Below are 7,260 nucleotides of genomic sequence, written 5' to 3' on the forward strand. Positions count from 1 at the left end.
CATTCCTTTTTATAGCTGAGTAATATTCCATTGTATATATGTACCATGTTTTCTTTATGCATTGTTTTTTGTTGATGGACATTTAGCTTGCTTCCATGCCTTGGCTATTGTAAATGGTGCTGCAGTGAACATTGGGGTACATATATTTTTTCAAATTATGATTTTCTCTTGATATATGCTCAGGAGTTGGATTGCTGGAGCATATGGTAGGTATTTTTAGATTTTAAGGAAACTGCATGCTATTTTCCATAGTGGCTTATCAATTTACATTCCCACCAACAGTGTAAGAAATTTCCCTTTTCTCTTCACTTTCTTCAGCATTTATTGTTTGCAGATATTTTAATGATGGCTGTTCTGATTCGTATGATGTAATTATTGCAGTTTTATTTGCATTTCTTTAACAATTAGAAATGTCGAGCATCTTTTCATGTTTGTTGGCCACCTGTATGTCTTCTTTGAATAAATGTCTATTTACAGTTTCTGCCCATTTTTTGATTGGGTTGTTTGATTTTTTGATGTTGAGCTACATGACCAGTTTGCATATTTTGTAGATTAATTCCTTGACATTTGCTTTATTTCTAAATATTTTCTCCCATTCTGAGGGTTGTCTTTTTCTTTGTTTATGGTTTCCTTTGTTGTGCAAAGGTTTTTACATTTAATTAGATCCAAGTTTTAAAATTTTTGCTTTTATTTTCATTACTCTACGAGGTGAGTCAAAAAAGATCTTGCTACAATTAAGGTCAAAGTGTCCTCTGTCTATGTTTTCTTCTACAAGTTTTAGAGTGTCTGACCTCACATTTAGGATTTTAATCCATTTCGAGTTTAATTCTCTGTATAGTGTTAGAGAGTGTTCTAATTTCATTCATTTACATATAGCTGCCAAGTTTTCCAGCACCACTAATTGAAGAACCTGTTTTCTCCATTATATATTCCTGCCTCCTCTGTCATAGATTAGGTGACCTTTGGTGTGTGGGTTTATCTCTGGGCTTTATATTCTGTTTCATAGATCTATGTTCCTGTTTTTGTGCTAGTACCATACTGTCTTGATTACTGTAGTTTTGTAGCATAGTCTGAAGTCAGGAAGGTTGATTCCTCCAATTCTCTTCTGCTTTCTCAAAATTGGTTTGGATATTCAGGGTCTTTTGTGTTTCCATACAAATTGTAACTTTTTAAATTCTAATTTTGTGAAAAATGTGGTTGGTCATTTGAAAGGGATTGAACCTGTAGTTTTTTTGGGTAGTATAGTTATTTTCACAATACTTCTCTTCCATTCCAAGAACATGACATATCTCTCCATCTGTTTTTGTTGTCTTTGATTTCTTTTATAAGTATCCTACAATTTTCTAAGTACAGATCATTTGCCTCTTTCACTAGGTTTATTTCTATTGGTATTTTATTATTTTTGATATGATGGTAAATTGAATTATTTCCTTCATTTCTCTTTCTGATATTTCATTGTTATTGTATAGGAATGCAAGAGATTTCTGTCTATTAATTTTTATCCTGTAATTGTACAACATTCATTGAGCAACTTTAGTAGTTTTCCAGTGACTAATTTAAGGTTTTTTCTTTCTGTTCTTTATAGACTTTTTTCCTAAAAGTTTTTGGGTTCTCTGAAAGTAAACTTGGAAAATTGTAAGTATGTGGGGAAAGGAAAGTTGTTTGGCCAGATAAATGATGAAGCTGTTTCAGGTTTGTGAGTTCAGTTCTTCTTTCTACACGTTCTATTATTCTACCCTGTGAACAAAGCTTAACCTCATTTTTTCACATCTAATATTTATTCATTTAGGGCTTTCTTTTTTTTTTTTTTTAGGGCTTTCTACATATATTTTCGTGTCATCTGAAAACAGTAACAGTATTACTTCTCTTTCAAACTTGATTATTTTATTTCTTTTCCTTTTCTGGTTGCCATGGTGAGAACTTCCAAGACTATGTTGAATAGAAGTGGTAAGACTGGACATCGTTATCTTTTTCCTGATCTTAGAAGAAATGCTTTCAGATTTTCACCATTGAGAATGATATTTACTCTTGGTTTATCAAATATAGCCTTTATTAAGGTAGGTTCCCACTATGCCCATTTTCTGGAGACTTTCTCTTGTAAATTTGTGTTGAAGTCTCCCAAAAGCTTTTTCTGAATCTATTGAGATAATCATATGGTTTTTGTTCTTCAATTTGTTAATGTGGTGTATCACATTGATTGATTTATTGAATAATCCTTGCTTCCTTGGGATAAATTCCACTGGTTCATAGTGTATCACTGTTGTGTTGTTGGATTCAATTTGCTAGTATTTTGTTGAAGATTTTTACATTTATGCTCATCAGTGGTATTGGCTTGTAGATTTCTTTCTTTTTTATTATTTTTTTTTCCATTTAATTTTATTAGTTGGAGGCTAATTACTTTACAATATGGTAGTGGGTTTTGCCATACATTGACATGAATCAGCCATGGAGTTACATGTATTCCCAATCTCAATCCCCCCTCCCGCCTCCCTCCCCACCCCATCCCTCTGGGTCTTCCCAGTGCACCAGCCCCGAGCACTTGCATGCATCCAACCTGGGCTGGAGATCTGTTTCACCCTTGATAATATACATGTTTTGATGCTGTTCTTTCAGATCATCCCACCCTCACCTTCTCCCACAGAGTCCAAAAATCTGTTCTGTACATCTGTGTCTCTTTTTCTGTTTTGCGTAAAGGGTTATTGTTACCATCTTTCTAAATTCCATGTATATGCGTTAGTATACTGTATTGGTCTTTATCTTTCTGGCTTACTTCACTCTGTATAATGGGCTCCAGTTTCATCCATCTCATTAGGACTGGTTCAAATGAATTCTTTTTGACGGCTGAGTAATATTCCATGGTGTATATGTACCACTGCTTCCTTATCCATTCGTCTGCTGATGGGCATCTAGGTTGCTTCCATGTCCTGGCTATTATAAACAGTGCTGCGATGAACATTGGGGTGCACATGTCTCTTTCAGATCTGGTTTCCTCAGTGTGTATGCCCAGAAGTGGGATTGCTGGGTTGTATGGCAGTTCTATTTCCAATTTTTTGAGAAATCTCCACACTGTTTTCCATAGTGGCTGTACTAGTTTGCATTCCCACCAACAGTGTAAGAGGGTTCCCTTTTCTCCACACCCTCTCCAGCATTTATTGCTTGTAGACTTTTGGATAGCAGCCATCCTGACTGGCGTGTAATGGTACCTCATTGTGGTTTTGATTTGCATTTCTCTGATAATGAGTGATGTTGAGCATCTTTTCATGTGTTTGTTAGCCATCTGTATGTCTTCTTTGGAGAAATGTCTGTTTAGTTCTTTGGCCCATTTTTTGATTGGGTCATTTATTTTTCTGGAATTGAGCTGCAGGAGTTGCTTGTATATTTTTGAGATTAATCTTTTGTCTGTTGCTTAGTTTGCTATTATTTTCTCCCAATCTGAGGGCTGTCTTTTCACCTTGCTTATAGTTTCCTTTGTAGTGCAAAAGCTTTTAAGTTTAATTAGATCCCATTTGTTTATTTTTGCTTTTATTTCCAATATTCTGGGAGGTGGGTCATAGAGGATCCTGCTGTGATTTATGTCAGAGAGTGTTTTGCCTATGTTCTCCTCTAGGAGTTTTATAGTTTCTGGTCTTACATTTAGCTCTTTAATCCATTTTGAGTTTATTTTTGTGTATGGTGTTAGAAAGTCTTCTAGTTTCATTCTTTTACAACTGGTTGACCAGTTTTTCCAGTGCCACTTGTTAAAGAGGTTGTCTTTTTTCCATTGTATATTCTTGCCCTCTTTGTCAAAGGTAAGGTGTCCATAGGTTCGTGGATTTATCTCTGGGCTTTATATTCTGTTCCATTGATCTATATTTCTGTCTTTGTGCTAGAGCCATACTGTCTTGATGGCTGTGGTTTTGTAGTATCGTCTGAAGTCAGGCAGGTTGATTCCTCCAGTTCCATTCTTCTTTCTCAAGATTACTTTGGCTATTCGAGGTTTTTTGTATTTCCATACAAATTGTGAAATTATTTGTTCTCATTCTGTGAAAAATACCGTTGGTTGGTAGCGTAATTTCCGTGCTTGTGATGGGTCTGTAAAGATTTTCTATTTCTTCCTGGTTAATTTTTGGAAAGTTATACTTTTCTATGAATTTGTCCATTTCTTCCAAGTTGTCCATTTTATTTTCATATTGTTGCTGATAATAGTCTCCTATGATCCTTAGTATTTCTGTGTTGTCTGTTGTGATTTCTCCATTTTCATTTCTAATTTTTGTTGATTTAATTTTTCTCCCATTGTTTCTTGATGAGTCTGGCTAATGGTTTATCAATTTTATTTATCTTCTCAAGGAACCAGCTTTTGGTTTTGTTGATTTTTGCTATCATCTCTGTTGTTTCTTTTGCATTTATTTCTGCCCTAATTTTTAAAGATTTCTTTCCTTCTACTAACTCTGGGGTTAATAATTTCTCCCTTTTCAAGTTGCTTTTGGTGTAGAGTTAGGTTATTTGACTTTTTTGTTGTTTCTTGAGGTAATCCTGTATTGCTATGAACGTTAAATAGATTAAAGATCTGAATGTAAGACCAGAAACTATTAAACTCCTAGAGGAAAACATAGGCAAAACACTCTCCAACATAAACCACAGCAGGATCTTCTATGACCCACGTCCCAGAATATTGGAAATAAAAGCAAAAATAAAGAAATGGGATGTAATTAAAATTAAAACCTTCTGCACAGCAAAGGAAACTATAAGCAAGGTGAAAAGACAGGCTTCAGAATTGGAGAAAATAATAGCAAACGAAGCAACTGACAAATGATTAATCTCAAAAATATACAAGCAACTCCTGCAGCTCAATTCCAGAAAAATAAATGACCCAATCAAAATGGACCAAAGAACTAAACAGACGTTTCTCCAAAAGACATACAAATGGCTAACAAACACATGAAAAGATGATCAGCATCACTCATTATCAGAAATGCAAATCAAAACCACAATGTGGTACCATTACACGCCAGTCAGGATGGCTGCTATCCAAAAGTCTACAAGCAATAAATGCTGGAGAGGGTGTGGAGAAAAGGGAACCCTCTTACACTGTTGGTGGGAATGCAAACTAGTACAGTCACCATGGAGAACAGTGTGGAGATTTCTCAAAAAACTGGAAATAGAACTACCATATGATCCAGAAATTCCACTGCTGGGCATACACACTGAGGAAACCAGAACTGAAAGAGACACATGTGCCCCAGTGTTCATCATAGGACTGTCTATAATGGCCAGGGCATGGAAGCAACCTAGATTCTACAGACAAATGGATGAGAGAATTGTGGTACATATACATAATGGAATATTACTCAGCCATTAATATAATACATTTGAATCAGTTCTAATGAGGTGGATGAAACTGGAGCCTATTATAGAGTGAAGTAAGCTAGAAAGTAAAACACCAATACAGTATACTAATGCATATATATGGAATTTAGAAAGATGGTAACGATGACCCTATATGCGAGACAGCAAAAGAGACCCAGATGTATTGAACAGTCTTTTGGACTCTGTGGGAGAGGGCGAGGGCAGGGTGATATGGTAGAATGGCATTGAAACATATAAATTATCATATGTGAAATGAATCGCCAGTCCAGGTTCGATGCATGATACAGGGTGCTTGGGGCTGGTTCACTGGGATGACCCAGAGGGACGAGATGGGAAGGAAGTTTGGAGGGGAGTTCAGGATGGGGAACGTATGTACGCCCATGGTGGATTAAAGTCAATGTATGGCAAAACCAATAGAATATTGTAAAGTAAAATAAATAAATAAATAAATAAATTTTTAAAAAATTAGGAAAACATGGCTAAGATTGTCAAGACATAAATCATGGTAATATTTTAATAAATACTTAAATGATTTAATGGTTTAATATGATAGTTTAATAGATATCTAAATAATAAGCATTATAAGTGGCTTAATAAATATATTTTGAAAAAAGCATCAATTCTTTGGTGCTCAGCTTTTTTTATAGTCCCACTCTCACATCCATACATGACTACTGGAAAAACAATAGCTTTGACTAGACGGACCTTCACTGACATAGCAATGTCTCTGCTTTTTAATATGCTGTCTAGTTTGGTCATAGCTTTTCTTTCAAGGAGCAAGCATCAAATTTCATGGCTACAGTCACCATCTGCAGTGATTTTGGAGCCTCCCAAAATAAAGTCTGTCACTGTTTCCATTGTTTCCCCATCTATTTGTCATGAAGTAATGGGACCAGATGCCATTATCTTGGTTTTCTGTATGTTGAGGTTTTTTTTTTTCCATTTATTTTTATAAAATTATGGAATGCTTCATGAATTTGCATGTCATCCTTGTGCAGGGGCCATGCCAATCTTCTCTGTATCATTCCAATTTTAGTATATGTGCTGCCGAAGCGAGCACTGTATTTTGAGTTTTAAGACAACTTTTAACTCTCCTTCAATTTAATCATCGGGCTCTTTAGTTCTTAACTTTGTGCCGTAAGGGTGGTGTCATCTTTGTATCTGAAGTTATTGTTATTTCTCCTGGCAATCTTGATTCCAGCTTGTGCTTCATCCAGCCTGGCATTTCTCATGATGTACTCTGTATATAAGTTAAATAAGCAGGGTGACAATATACAGCTTAGACGTTCTCCTTTCCCTATGTGGAACCTGTCTGTTGTTCCATGCCCAGTTTTAACTGTTGCTTCTTGACCTACATCCAGATTTCTCAAGAGGCAGGTCAGGTGGTCTGGTATTCCCATATCTTTAAGAATTTTCCAACAAAGAAGTTTGTTGTGATCCACACAGTCAAAGTCTTTGGCATAGTCAATAAATCAGAAGTAAATGTTTTTCTGGATGTCTTGCTTTTTTGATGATCCAAAGGATGTTGGCAATTTGATCTCTGGTTCCTTTATATGTGTGTGTGTGTGTGTGTGTTTGTGTATACATGTATATATATATATATATATATGTATATGTGTGTATATATATATATGTATGTGTGTGTGTGTGTGTATGTAAACTTTTCTATTGTGCTTGATAAAGACTTGAGAAATAATATCCCCCCAAAAAGAAAGATAAATTGGAAAACATAAGCTAATGAAATCAAAGCACTGAATATGAAATAGAAAATGTGAAGCAAACTAGATAAAAGTAAAAGGTCATCATATAGCCCAGTTGTTTTTAACATGACTGCTCATTAGAAATATGTCTGGTGGTTTGAAGGAAAAAAAGCAATACCTGGGCAAAAAATTCCAAAATAATTCTGATATTCAT

The 7,260-nt window shown here is 35.3% G+C and overlaps 1 non-coding gene across 1 annotated transcript; it reads right to left on the minus strand.

The window, feature by feature from the left end:
* Window positions 1–6,299: 6,299 nt before the first annotated feature.
* On the minus strand, window positions 6,300–6,406 carry LOC122690989. The gene has a single exon (XR_006340240.1). It is a non-coding gene; the product is annotated as a U6 spliceosomal RNA (small nuclear RNA).
* Between the last annotated feature and the right edge of the window lie 854 nt (window positions 6,407–7,260).

The sequence above is a fragment of the Cervus elaphus genome, chromosome X (genome assembly GCF_910594005.1).
Source record: "Cervus elaphus chromosome X, mCerEla1.1, whole genome shotgun sequence".
Taxonomy (NCBI): Eukaryota; Metazoa; Chordata; class Mammalia; order Artiodactyla; family Cervidae; genus Cervus; species Cervus elaphus.